This window comes from Nicotiana tabacum, chromosome 13 (assembly GCF_000715075.1).
Source record: "Nicotiana tabacum cultivar K326 chromosome 13, ASM71507v2, whole genome shotgun sequence".
Lineage (NCBI taxonomy): Eukaryota > Viridiplantae > Streptophyta > Magnoliopsida > Solanales > Solanaceae > Nicotiana > Nicotiana tabacum.
Window position 1 is genome coordinate 42,484,591 of NC_134092.1, and position 15,454 is coordinate 42,500,044.

Genomic DNA, 15,454 nt, shown 5'->3' on the forward strand with positions numbered 1-15,454 from the left:
ATTCGACCATGTGCATATTGGGCCTATTCCTAGAACATGGCACGTTACTCTCAGAATAATAAGAACAAAAATGTGCAGTTTCCTTTGCAAGATAGGCTTCGCATATAGATCCTTCAATCCTATTCCTCTGCTTAACAAATTGTTTGCATTTTCCAATTGTCCTACATAATGTCATGTTAGCCAAGAACATTCAAATAAAATAGAATATTTCATCAAACTTATAATATTACCTCTCAAAGGGATACATCCATCTGCATTGAACAGGCCCTCCAAGTCGTGCCTCGTGTACAAGGTGTATTGGAAGGTGTTCCATCACATCAAATAAACCACATGGGAATATTTTTTCCATCTTACTAGAAATTACATGAATGTTCTGGTCCATCCGAAGTAGGTTTTCTTCCCTTAATGTGGTTGAACACAAGTGTTTGAAAAACAAACTAATCTTTGTGATGGGTTTCCAGATTCTTTCAGGCAAACCACAAAATGCAATAGGCACTAAGGTCTCCATGTAAACATGGCAATGTGCGCCACATGGCATCCAATCTCAGCCCGATCAGCTAAGTTGTCTCACCACAATACCGTGTAGGTCGACATCACCTCACATTCTGCTAGCAATCATCTCATCCCATTTAAGGGGAAATTATCTCAACACATCAATCTCGTCCCATATTCGGGGAAAACTCTCACCACCTCACACGGGGATTTTACCCCCCACTCACTCCTATACCGACAGGTGTAGTTTTGAGGTTAGTTCATTTCAACCTACCCTTTCTCGGTGACTAAACGATACTCCCGTAGCATTTATTATTTAAAGATTTTACAACTCATTTTAATTTCTTTTACACTTCTCTTCATTTCATTGGCACTAGTGGCCTCTATACTAATATCATTCTCGGCACGTTGGACGTGTTTCATATCTCATGCTCACTTTTTTTTTCTTTCAAACACCATTAAGGATTATTAACAACAAGGCATTTCTATTCAAGACCTTAAGTACACCTGTGGGAAAATAAGAGTCTTAGGCACAATGAGATTTCTTACACAATTCGACATAATAGCTTTCATTAGAATCACATCTTGAAGTTATAACATATTAACACACAACCCATACTTAGGTCACATTCCCGAAGGATAACACAATAAGATAAAAGCATTCGGAATAGTCCCATTGATAATGATCAACTTGGGTCTTATAAGAACATCGTGGGATTCAATTCTAAGAGATAAGTTTAGCCAACATACCTCGCCTTGAGCGTCCTTAAATTACTACAATGTTCCAGAAATCTTAGCGACTTCGATCTATTTGGAAATATAAGAAAATTAACCACAAATTAGGAAGGAGTTCATGGTTCTAGCTCATTTGAGCATTTTATCAAGCACTAGGTGTGCATTAAGGTTTCAAGGTCCTCCTATGGTGTATTCCTTCATCCCACTACCCAAAGTCTACCCAATTGAGCTCAACAATCTTCCCACAAACCTTGATAGTACATGCATGTATAATGAACAACTCCCACACCCAAGAATTTCTTTTCTCATTACATATCTTCGATTAAATCCCAAAATTGAGGGCTAGGGAGTAGAATCTTACCTCTAGGATGAAGACCTAGTGAGGTTTCCTTGTTAATCCTCCAAACCTTGAGCAAGAATTGATGAAAAATTAGTTTAAGAACCCCCTCTCACTCTAGAGCACTTTCTTACTCTCTAAATATCAGATTTTTACTTAACAAATGGCCCTTAACATCTCTATATCGAAGTAGGGTCGGGTTATAAAACCCAGAAAGCGGACCCTCCAAACATAGCTCTACGGTCGCAGAGTGGACCACAGAATGAATATGTAGTTCACAAAATGGGCCGCAAAAGTGATGTCAAGAACTAGGCTATTTTGGTTAGGTCTGTAGTCAGCAGAGCAGTTCTGCGATCGCATAATGCGTATATTGGACCACAAAATAACCCTCCAATATTGGCTATTTTTCTGTTGCACTCTGCGGCCGATCTGCGGCCCGTAGAGTGATTTTGCGGTCTCATAGTGGACCGCAAATATGCCCTGCTCTGCCAAAAACTTTTCTTCAACTCTCCAACGCAATGTTCAACACACAAACTACCTTAGCATCATGAAAACCCTGGATTCTAGGTGATATTTTATGGGGCCTTACAAAATCAACATTGTTTGATGTGATTTTTGATGCTTTAGTTGTTCTGTTGTCATCGCACATGTGGTGGGAATGGCCGAATGTGCGGACTAGATGGTGCGAGTGAAGAAGTGTAGAAGTGGAAAGGGGCAGCTCAGTCATGGGTTCGCAGGTGCGGACACCTGGGCACAGATGCGCATCCGCAGGCGCGATGGTTCTTCCGCAGAAATGGAACTGGAGAAGCTTGTGAAGGACCGCAGGTGCGGTCGTGACTTCGCAGAAGCGGGCTCGTAAGTGCGAGCAATAGGTCCACAGAAGCGGAATTTCATGGCATTATTTGGAACCACACCTGCAATGGATTTTTTTGCAGGTGCGACAGTGAGCCCACAGAAGCGAAAGTCTCTGGGCAAAAAGACTAGAGATGGGGGTTTAATCTCATTTTCATCTTTTGGACCTAGAGAGCTCGGTTTGTGGTGATTTTTCAAGAGATTTTCAAGGAAATCATCGGGGTAAGTGATTCGAGCCGTTCGGAGTTGGATAACCACGGGAAAGTCTTACTAGTGGATTGAGTTAGCGTGTTTCGAGGTAAGTGTCTTGCCTAACTTTGTGTGGGGAAATTACCCCTTAGGATTTGTGTTGTTTGAGTTAATTGTGGTATGTAAAAGTCATGTACACAAGGTGACGAGTATGTATACGGGCTAAATGTGGTAATTGACCAATTTTAGCTATGTAGATCCCTTTCATGCCTTTAATTGATTTGCCATAATATATTATATTCATCATCATTAGTCTATCTTTGGAGTCGTTACTACTTATCTTATCTATTACTTGCTAATTGTCTTTACATATTTAGTTGAAGTCATTATTCTCCCTATTTCCTTATTTATTACATAACCGTTGAGTTCCTTACTTGAAGTTGTTATTTCTTGGAATATCTCATTTTTGAATTTGGTGTTGAAGTTATAAAGACCGTGATTCACGTTGAGGCAAGGTTGTAATTTGTTGAAATACCATTCTTGTTGAGTTATCCACTTCGGTTACTATTGTTGAGACTCTTGTTCTTGTTGTGGTTGAGCCACGGGCTATTTATTGTGGAAACACTATAATTGGTGACTTCTTTGGCAAATTGTGGTATTGGGCACTTGAGGTGCGATTTGTGATATGTTGTGCTATTGATACGTATGCGGTTAGATAAGGTGGGCTTTATACGAGTGTTCCTAGTAGGGGAACTACTTGAAGCCACGCGGTGTGATAAGGTGGGCTAAAACGCTGGTAGCTATTTCGGGAAAATGATTTTCAAAACTAAATGCAAGGCTCCCGCAGTGATATAAGGAAATATTGTGATTTGATTTGTGAAATGAGAGTACGAGGCGGTACCTCGGTAGTGATTCTTGTTGATACTTTTCATTTACAACACTTGTGTTTGTTTGCTTTGTTTTTCAGTGGCATTCTTACAATATGTTTACTTCTGTGATATCTTAATTGTCTTAGATCAGTGTAGCTATTCTTGTCATATTTATTTATTGTATCATTTCCTTTGTTTTTCATTATTGCGCTATCATATACCTGTTCAATTTTCTTATTTATTTTGGTAGGGTCTTGACCTGACCTCATCACTACTCTACCGAGGTTAGGCTTAACACTTACTAGTTATCGTTGTGGTGTACTCATGCTATGCTTATGCACATCTCTTGTGCAGATCCAGGTACCTCTTACCAGCCTAGGCGATAGAGAGTCGAGCTCAAATTTGGAGACTTCAAGGTATACCTGTCGGCATCCGCAGGCGTCGGAGAAACCCTCAACCTAGTTCTATATCATTTTTCCCTTGAGAGTTTTGTACTGTTGAGTTGCGGAGTCCTTTTTGTGATAGTAGATGGTTAATTTGAAAGTTTTATCATTATCTCTGTTAAATTATGCATGTATATTAGGCTTACATATTCTTAGAGACTAGGTGCCATCACAACATCCTACAGCGGAAAATTGGCATCGTAACAAGTTGGTATCAGAGCCCTAGATCCATAGGTGTTACGAGAAACAAGTAGGTTTAGTAGAGTCTCGCGTATCGTTACAAAAATGTCTGTACTTATCTTCGAGAGGCTATGGAATTGTTAGGAAACTTCACTTCTTTGATTCTTTATCGTGCGAATTTGTTGACTTCAAAATTCTGAATCCTTGCATTCTATTCTCTCACATATGGTGAGGACACGCATCGCTGGATCCGACGATCAGACACTCATGCCCCTGCTAGAGCCACGAGAGGCTGGGGCTGGGGCTGGGGCAGAGACCGAGGACAAGCACATGGTGCAGCCAGAGAACCTACCCAAGCTACGACAGAGAAGTCTCTAGTAGATCCAGTTGGGGGGCTGGCACCTGAGGTGCCTATTGCTACCCCTGTTGCACCAGCCACATCTCAGGCTGGGGGAGGAGCACACACTCCCACCACCTGCACTCTTGAGCAGCGAGTGCATGTTGATCATGTACCAGAGGTTATACCAGTGCAACCGATTGTCCCAATTCAGCCCCAACTTAGGGCAGCAGCGTCTGACGAGGAGGAGCTCAGACTCGACAGTTGCAACAAGTACCACCCTCATACTTTCAACGGCCTAGCTATAAAGGATGCACAGGGTTTTCTGAAGAAGTGCCTTTGTATTCTCTGTACAATGGGTATAGTGGAGACGAGAGGGGTTGATTTCACTACTTTCCAGCTGTTAGGACCAGCATACAGTGGTGGCGGGCTTATGAGGTGGGTAGCATCACCGAGGCATCTTCACTCACATGGGCTAAGTTTTTGGAGATGTTCCTAAGAGAGTTTGTTCCCCAGAGCCTTCGGGATGCATGGCACGTGGAGTTTGATCGGTTGCGCCAGGTTGCCATGACCTTGTCAGAGTATGCTGTCAGGTTCAACAAGTTGTCAAGACATGCACCTGCCTTAGTTTCCACAGTCAGAGAGTGAGTCCGTTGATTTATTGAGGGGCTCAACTATGGTATTAGATTCAGCATGGCTCGAAATTTGGAGACTAATACCCCATATCAATAGGTGGTAGAGATTGCTTGGATATTGGAGGGTATCCGGGGCCAGGAGAGAGAGGACAGGGAGTCCAAGAGGCCTCGAGATTGTGGCACTTATAGTGGTGCCCGTGCCCTAGTTGGAGCCCGTCATGGTAGAGGCTATGTGAACCGTCCAGTTCATTTAGCACTTCCAGCTTCTATTGGTACTCCAATTACTTCCGAGTCTCAGGTTGCTGTTATACACTGCCACTGCTTAGTGCACCTCCTGTGCGGGATGCTTTCAGCGGTCAGTCTAGCCGACCAGGCTCGAGCTAGTTTTAGCAGTAACATTCCCCGAGATCTTGTTTTGCATTTGGTGACACTCGTCATATGGTGAGGGACTGTCCCAGACTTAGGAGGATTGTACCTCCACAGACTACTCAGGCTTCACGTATTCCACAAGGTCCCAAGACTTCTCAGGCCGTGGTTACCGCACCAGTTTCCGCTCCACCTGCTCAGCTAAGTAGGGGTAGAGGTCAGGAGGGTAGGGGTCGCCCTAGAAGGGGAGGCCAGGCCAAATGTTATGCTTTTTCGGGTTGGACAGAGGCGGTTGCATCAAATTTAGTTATCACAGGTATTGTTCCGGTTTTTCATAGAAATGCATCAGTCTTATTTGATCCAAGCTCCACGTATTCATATGTATCTTCTTACTTTGCTCTGTATTTGGGTATATCCCATGATTCTTTGATTTCTCCTATCTATGTGTCCACGCCTATGGGAGATTCTATTGTTTTTTATCGTGTGTATCGGTTGTGTTTAGTTTTTCTTGGTAGTTTTGAGACCATAGTTGATCTATTGTTGCTCAGTATAGTAGATTTTGATGTTATTTTGGGCATGGACTGGTTGTCCCCCAATCATGCTACTCTTGATTGTCATGCTAAGACGGCGACGTTGGCTATGCCAGGCTTATCGTGGTTGGAGTGGAGGGGTACCTTGGATTATGTTCCCAGCAGAGTGGTGTCCTTCCTTAAGGTACATTGAATAGTTGGGAAGGGTATAAAGGTAGATCTGAAGAGGGTTGAAGAAGTTCAGAGTTGGCCCAGACCGTCGTCAGCTACTGAGATCCAGAGTTTTCTTGGTTTGGCAGGGTATTACCATCGTTTCCTAAAGGGTCTCATCTATTGATGCACCTATGACCATATTAACCCAGAAGGGTGATCCGTTCAGATGGACCGAGGAGTGTGAGGAGAGCTTTCAAAAGCTCAAGACTGCTTTGACTACTGCCCCAGTGTTGGTATTGTCTATGGGTTTGGGGTCTTACACTATGTACTGTGATGCGCCAGGTGTTAGCCTCAGCGCGGTGTTGATGGAAGATAGTAGGGTGATTGCCTACGTGTCTAGACAACTAAAGGTGCATGAGAAGAATTATCCTGTCCACGACCTAGAATTAGCAGCTATTGTTCATGACTTGAAGATTTGGCGGCACTATTAGTACCGCATCCCTTATGAGGTCCATACCGACCACCAGAGTTTACAACATCTCTTCAAATAGAAGGATCTTAACTTGCGGCAATGGAGATGATTAGACTTGCTTAAGGACTATGATATCACCATTCTATATCATTAGGATAAGGCCAATGTAGTGGCCTATGCCTTGAGTCGAAAGGCGGAAAGCTTGGAATGTTTAGCATATCTACCGGCAGTAGAGAGGCCATTAGCGTTGGATGTTCAAGCCTTGGCCAACCAGTTTGTTAGATTGGTTATTTTGGAGCCAAGTCGAGTTTTGGCTTGTTTGGTTTCTCGGTTTTCTCTATATGATCGCATTACAGAGCGTCAATATGATGACCCCATTTGCTTGTCCTCAAGGATACAGTTCAGTATGGCGATGACAAGGAGGTTACTATTGGGGATGACAGTGTGTTACGGATGTAGGGCCGGCTATGTATGCCCAATATGGATGGCTTGCGTGAATTGATTCTTCAGAAGGCCCACATTACGTGGTACTCTATTCATCCAGGTGCCGCTAAGTGTATCAGGACTTGAAGTAGCACTATTGGTGGAGAAGGATGAAGAAATACATAGTGGAGTATGTACTTTGGTGTCTAAATTGTCCGCAGGTGAAGTATGAGCATCAGCGGCCAGGTGGGTTGCTTCAGAGGCTTGAGATTCCCGAGAGGTAATTGGAGCGAGTTACCATGGATTTTGTTGTTGGTCTCCCATGGACTCAGAAGAAGTTTGACACAGTATGGGTGATTGTGGATAGGTTGACCAAGTCAGCTCATTTCATTCCAGTGGTGACTACTTATTCTTTAGAGTCGCTGGCTCAGGTCTATATTTACGAGACTATACGACTACATGGCGTGTCAATATCCATCATCTCTGATCGGGGTACGCAGTTTACATCGCGATTCTAGAAAGTCGTAATGCATGAGTTAGGCACACGGGTTGAGTTGAGTACAGCATTCCACCCTCAAATGGACGGACAGTCCGAGCGCACTATTTAGATATTGGAGGATATGCTTCGCGCCTGTGTCATTAGGTTCGGGGGTTCTTGGGATCAGTTCTTGCAGCTTGTGGAGTTTTCCTACAACAGCTACCAATCGAGTAGAATCGATATTGTTGATGTGATTTTATGCCTCAAGTAGGTCCATTATGTGTTTTGGAACTTGTCGGTATATTCGGACGGGATCCCGGGGGCCCCAGATGTGAATTAGATTAAAATCGGGATGATTTTTGGACTTAGTGTTTGCTGAAGCCTCAGCTATTCTGGTGTCATCGCACCTACGGTGGGAATGACCGTAGGTGGGGACTCGCTGAAGTGAGTAAAGAAGCGTAGAAGTGGAAAGGGGCAGCCCAGGCCTGGGTTCGCAGGTGCAGACATCGAGGCACAGATGCGCATCCGCAGGCGCAATGGTTCTTCCGCATAAGCGGAACTGGTGGAGCTTATGATGGACCGCAAGTGTGGTTGTGACTCCACAGAAGCGGACTCGCATGTGCGAGCAATAGGTATGCAGAAGCAGAATTTCATGGCATTAGTTGGAACCGCACCTGCGATGGATTTTTCCACAGGTGCAGCGTCGCAGGTGCTACAGTGAGCCCGCAGAAGTGAAAGTCGCTAGGCAGAAAAGGCTGGAGACTAGGGTTTAATCTCATTTTCATCTTTTGGACCTAGAGAGCTAAGTTTGTGGAGATATTTTGAGGGAGTTTCAAGAAAATCATCAGGATAAGTGACTCTAACTCGGATTTGGTTGTATTACATGATCTATCGTTATTTTTGTCATTTAATTAGTGATTTGAGTTGGAAAATTTGGGAAACAATTATGAAACTTCTTAGACTAAATTTTGGAGATTTGAAAGGTGATTCGAAGTCGGATTTGAGTAATTCTTATATGGTTTTACTCGTTATCGAATGGTTATTCGGATTTTGTAAGTTTGGTTGGGTTCCGAGATGCGAGTTAGGGGTTGACTTTTTGAGTTGACTTTTGGTTTGTCTTTAAAGATTGCAACTTTATTGTTCAAAATAGCTTCCTATTGTTTATATTTATGGTATGAAGTAGTTTTGGCTAGATTTGAGGTGTTCGGAGTTGGATAATCGCGGGAAGGCTTACTAGTGGACTGAGTTAGCGTGTTTTGAGGTAAGTGTCTTGCCTAACTTTGTGTGGGGGAATTACCCCTTAGGATTGGTGTTGTTTGAGTTAATTGTAGTATGTGGAAGTCATGTACGCAAGGTGACGATTGTGTACACGGGCTAAATGTGGTAATTTACCGGTTTTAGCTGTGTAGATCCCTTTCATACCTTTAATTGATTTGCCATAGTATGTTATATTCATCATCATTAGTCTATCTTCACATGCTTTACTTGACGTCATTAATACTTGTCTTATCACTTACTTGCTAATTATCTTTACAAGTTTAGTTGAAGTTATTGTTCTCCCTATTTCCTTATTCATTATTTAACCATTGAGTTCCATAATAGATGTTGTTATTTCTTGGAATATCTTACTGGCTAATTTGGTGTTGAAGTTATAAAGGTCGTGATTCACGTTGAGGCAAGGTTGCAATTTGTTAAAATATCATTCTTGTTGAGCTATCCACTTCGGTTGCTATTGTTGAGACTTTTGTTCTTGTTGTGGTTAAGCCATGGGCTATTTATTGTGGCAACAACATTATTGTTGACTTCTTTGGCAAATTATGGTATTGGGCACTTGAGATGCGATTTGTGATATGTTGTGATATTAATACGCATGCGGTGGTATAAGGATTTAGGGTGAAAATGCATGCGGTGAGATAAGATGGGCTTGATACCCGTGTTGCTAGTAGGGCAACTACTTGAAGCGACGTGGTGTGATAAGGTAGGCTAAACTCGGGTAGCTATTTCAGGATAATAATTTTCAAAACTAAATGCAAGGCTCCTGCGGTGATATAAGGAAATATTGTGATTTGATTCACTACTAAACATCTGCTAAAAACCGACCAAATATTTCCGACCAACGTTGGTCGGTCAAAAAAAGCGACCAAAAATCGTCCAGCTTGGACGGAAACTGGAAAAAAAATTACATTTTTTTTAAACTAAATACCAACCAACGTTGGTCGGTAAATTGGTCAACGAATTGACCCAGCTGGTCAGACAAGAAAATTTTGGATTACCGACCAACGTTGGTCGGTAATCTGGACCCAATTTTTAAAATTTTAATAATTATTTTATTATTTAAAATATTTTATAATATTTAAAAATTTATATTTAAAATTACCGACCAACGTTGGTCGGTTAATGCAGGGGAAGCATTTACCGACCAACTTTGGTCGGTAATTATTATTTTCTGCAAAATAACCGATCAAAGTTGGTCGGTTATTACGTCAACATTGGTCAAACTTTCGAATTACTTTTATATTTACTATCTAAATAATATAAATATAATTCGTTAACACTTTTGTAATATAAATAATGAATACACTAACATATACTATATATAACATGCTATATATGTAGTTAAAGTAGTACAACGAAGCATGTTTTATATATATATATACACACACACACACACACACACACACACATAAACATATACTATAACAAGCTATATATATATATATATATATATATATATATATATATACACACACACACACACAAAAACATATACTATAACAAGCTATATATATAGTTAAAGTATTACAATGAAGTGTGTGTGTGTATGTATATATATATATATATATATATATATATATATATATAGAGGTATAGCCGTATATATAAGAGAACACGAAGCGCTAGGACCACGGGGTCGGGTTCTTTTAGGGATAAACTTGTGAAGATCCTAACTAGTATATATAATTTATCATCAAATATAACTATTTGTAAATTGATTCTTCGACTTATAACTCACTTAGATGCATCGATGCATATTAAAAACAAAACGTTTGACCTATATCGACTAATAGTAAAAACAAAACGTCTCGACCTATATCGATTAATCTATGTCATGCATTATTAGTGATGAATGAATGAAAAATAGAAGAATTTATACTGAACATCTTTGACATATATATGGATCACAAATTAAATAAACGAAAGAAGTTATTAGTATTAAGTAAACGAGTTAAATTAATAGGTCAAACATGGTCAAACTTTAACAAGCTATATATATACATACTAACATATACTATAACAAGCTATATATATAGTTAAAGTATTACAGTGAAGTGTGTTTGTGTGTGTGTATATATATATATAAGAACACGAAGCGCTAGGACCACAGGGTCGGGTTCTTTTAGGGATAGACTTGGGAAGATACTAATTAGTATATATACTTTATCATCAAATATATCTATTTATAAATTGATTCATCGACTTATAACTTACTTAGATGTATCGATGAATATTAATCGATGATTCATCATAACATATATATATATATATATATATATATATTTATATATGTATAGCCGTATATATATAAGAACACGAAGCGCTAGGACCACAGGGTCGGGTTCTTTTAGGGATAGACTTGGGAAGATACTAATTAGTATATATACTTTATCATCAAATATATCTATTTGTAAATTGATTCATCGACTTATAACTTACTTAGATGTATCGATGAATATTAATCGATGATTCATCAAAACATCTCGACCTATATATCGATTAATCTATGCCATGCATTATTAGTGATGAACGAATGAAAAAAGAAGTTATTAGCATCAATTATAATATAGTGTATGTATGTGTGTGAGAAATTACTCACATACTTAATTATAACTTAGAAAATTTACTTAGATAGATGCTATTATAATTTATTAAAATTAAATAGTTAATATAATTATTTATAAAGATTATTCTTATAGTTTATAATTATTTATAATAATTGCATAATAAAAAGAATTTAATTTTTTTTTTTTTAAAACCGACCAAAGTTGGTCGGTTTTTGGTCAAACGGTCAACACTTAATGTACCGACCAAAATTACCGACCAACTTTAGTCGGTAATTCTGAAATCAGAATTGAAAAACGGGGGAACCCCCATTTCTATCTTATCTTCCCCTCTCCTTCTTTATTTCCCTCACTCAAAACCTTTCCCTCTCCTTCTCTATTTCCCTCGCATAAATCCTATTCCCCACCCCGCGTCACCACCGCCCAGCCGTCGCCGTCGCCGCGTCATCGTTGTCGCCACTGCCGCCCCTCTCCTTCTCCATCTCCTAAAAATTCTTGGTTTGAATTATAACCCATTTATTTATTATTTCTAGTTTTTGTTAATTAGTTATGATTTAGTTTCAATTGATTAGTGTTTCAATTATTTGAACATTGCATTTTATTGAGGATTAGGGTTTAGGTCTTGTTTTAATTAGTTTTTTTTAATTAGTTTTATTAACTAATTAGTCAATTAGTTATGAATTAGTTTTAATTGATGAGTGTTTCAATTTTGAGTTAGAATTGAATTATTAACTTTGTATTGTCTTGAATAGTTTAGATTCCGAACTATGTAGATGTTGTTGAGATAATTTGAGCTATTTGGAGATTTGAAGTTTGAGTAAAAGCTCAAGGGATTAAGCCGGGATCATGTTCGGGGGTCGAGGACCAAGTATAGACGTCAAAACAAAAGCAAAAAGCAACACTCTATGAAAATCCTTCAGCCGCAGCATGTGGGGCACCGCGACTGTCCAAATCTCGCTGCCTGTCGATTATTGAGCTCTCTGGAAATCCTCACTAATGCCCCGCATGGCGTGTCTCCCCATGCGGTGCGCCTGTGCAATATTTATAGAGTGCAAAATCCTGTTTCGGCTAGGAGAAGGTGGTTTCGTTTGGGCCCGACCCTACATGGTATTAATATATGAAAAACATTATTTTCTGGACTTATGACATACTTTAGACCTAAGGAGGCTAAGAAGGAGTTGGAAGAACGAGCACAAGGATGTCATCATTCCTTCCCCATTGAAGATACGAGTTTGGATCGAAATTATGTTTTCCTATACTTTAGTTATATTTGTGATGAATTGCTCCATAACTATGGAGTAGTTCTCTTTGGGGTTTGACGGATTTGGTGTATTGATGATTGTTTATGGATGATACCTCTAGTTTTATGTATTGAACCATTTTTGGATGATTTAATAGTTGCTTCTATATTAACTTGTTCATGTAATCGAGAGAGGCATAACTTGTGATATCCTTGCATTATATTGTTGGTTGAGTTCATTAATTCTTCTTAGTAATCGAAAGAGGCTAGTTGAAACATTGATTAAACCTAGTTAGGAGGATAATCGAGAGAGGCTCTCCTAAAGACCAATCAACTACGCATTCATTCATATCGTCACGTGCTTAAATTGGTTCATCTCGCGAGGTTGAGACTTAATCGAGAAAGGAGTTTATGTTGAACGTGTGAATTAATAATTGAGTGAATTCGAGAGACTCACTTAAACATTAGAAGTGAATTATCTAGAGTTACATCCCAAACAATTATCTTGCACCTAGCCTATCAAAACCCTATCTTCTTCCATTGATAACCTTCTTTGCTTGTTCCTTGTTTCAAATTTCATTAGTCAATAGCTTTAGATTCTTAATTTTAGTTAGACATCTTATAAATCTCAATTGTTGATTATCTTGGATAGAAACCAAGCTAGAAACTAGGAGAACACCGTTTAAATCTAATCCCTATGGATACGATATCATACTATACAATATTTGATTAGCGAGCATAATTTAGGTGCGTGTTTCGAGCTCGTCAAATTTTGGCGCCGTTGTCGGGGATTGACAATCAATATTGTTTGAAATAGTTTGTAGTGCTAATTCAGGAATTTTTTATTTTATTTTATTTTATTTTTCTCTTTTTACGTTTGGTGTTCGTTGACTGTGCGCAGGTTATAGGTTTAGAGTGGTGCATAACTCGAGCTTCTGCGAAAGAAGTGCTACCATAAAAGCCAGAGATAGAAAAACAAATGCGACAACTGAGGAAGGAAAGAGATCTCACCAAGACATCAGAAAAGGTTGGGAAATCCTCAACTAAAGAAACTATGGATGGAAACGGTGATGATAATGTAGATTTGGCTGTGAAAGAGGCAGACCAACAACGAAAAAAGTTGTATGGGATGCTGAGGAAACAACTATTAGAGATACACAGATTGTATATGAAGAAGAGTGGGGTCAGATAATTGCTCACAATAAACCCTTGGATGCAGACCAGTTAAAAAATATAGCTCACATGCTTGGGAGATCACTGGACGATTATGATAGACCGGTCTACAATCAAGGCTTATCAAGTGTTAGACCATGTCCAATTGTAGCTAACAATTTCTAATTGAAGCAAGGGTTGCTTCAAACCCTTCAGAGTTGATGTGTCTTCATAGGGAAGATGAATGAAGATCCAAATACACATCTGATGGACTTCGAGGAGATTATGAACACCTTTCAATACAATGGTGTGTCACGAGTGCAGTGTACTTAAGGACATTCCCCTTCACACTCAAAGATGATGCAAAACAATGGCTGTAAAGCTTACCTACGGGATCAACTAGAACATGGGAGAAGATGACCAGAAAATTTCTTGATAAAGATTTCTCATCAGCTAAAACGGGCAAGTTTAGAAAAGAAATCCATAACTTCTGCCAGAAAGAGACTGAAACTGTTTTTGAAGCATGGGAGATGTTCAATGAGATTGTTAGAAAGTGTCAACATAGTGGAATTGAACTCTGGATTCAATTTCAGGACTTTTGGGATAGATTGACACCGGCCTCACGTACAACATTGAGCAATACAGTTGGAGTCCCCTTGATGAAGAAGACTCCAGATTTACAATTCTTGAAGAGTTATCTGAAGATACTAATCAGTGGCCCTCTAAGAGTGCTGAAAGAAGAAGATCGATTGGTGTTCATTTAGTTGATGCTACTACATCTATGCAAGTAAAACTTGATGCTATGGCTAAGGAAATACGAAAGCCGACCTTAGCCTCGATACAAAATGAGCCTCATGCAGCTTGTGATATATGTGGAAAAGAACACCATACTCATGAGTGTCAAGCCTCAACTGAGGAAGTGAATGCTGTGGGAAACTACAATTTTAATGCAATGGGTCAGAGGCACCCCAGTTTTTCATGGAGTTCACCTAGGGGTACCGCGAATGCATGGCAACGAACTACTTTAGACCCCTGGGGCAAGGATCTCCAGCATACAAAAATTAGCAGAGGCAGCAATTTCAGCCTCAACAGCCCATTCAGCCTAGTCTAGAAGATCTAACGAAAGGCCTTCATTATCAAGACAGATGAGAGGTTGGACGCCCATCGAGCAGCTATATAAGAATTGGGCACATCATTTCGAAACCTGGAGATACATGTAGGGCAACTTGCAATAACATTATCTGAGAGGATTCCATTAACTCTCTCCGCTGATACTGAGAGAAATCCCAAAGAAACAATGAATGTTGTAACTCTGAGAAGTGGGCAAGTGTTGAAAGATCCCACCCCGATCCAAAATGATGTGAAACTTGAAAAAGAAAGTGGGGAGCAGCTGAAGAATGATATTGATAAAAAGAAGAAGGGCCAAATGAAAGCTAAGAAAAAGAAGAAGGGAGAAACTTCGAGAAGGGAGGAACATGATGAGAGTGAGCATATGCTTACTTTACCTTACCCCAAAAGCTATATAGAGAAAAGCTGGACAAGCAGTTTGGGAGATTTCTGGATGTGCTGGAACAGGTTCATGTAAACTTACCATTCACATAAGTGCTCTCACAAATGCCTGCTTATGCCAAATTTTTGAAGGAAATTCTTACAAAGAAGAGGAAGATAGAATAGACCTCAGTGGTCAAGCTCACAGAGCATTGCAGTGCGATATTGAAAAAAAAACTCCCAT

General features: G+C 39.8%; 1 non-coding gene across 1 annotated transcript; it reads right to left on the minus strand.

Annotated features, from left to right (window-relative positions):
* Positions 1-14,186: 14,186 nt before the first annotated feature.
* Positions 14,187-14,293, minus strand: LOC142168453 (small nucleolar RNA R71). The gene has a single exon (XR_012698315.1). It is a non-coding gene; the product is annotated as a small nucleolar RNA R71 (small nucleolar RNA).
* Between the last annotated feature and the right edge of the window lie 1,161 nt (positions 14,294-15,454).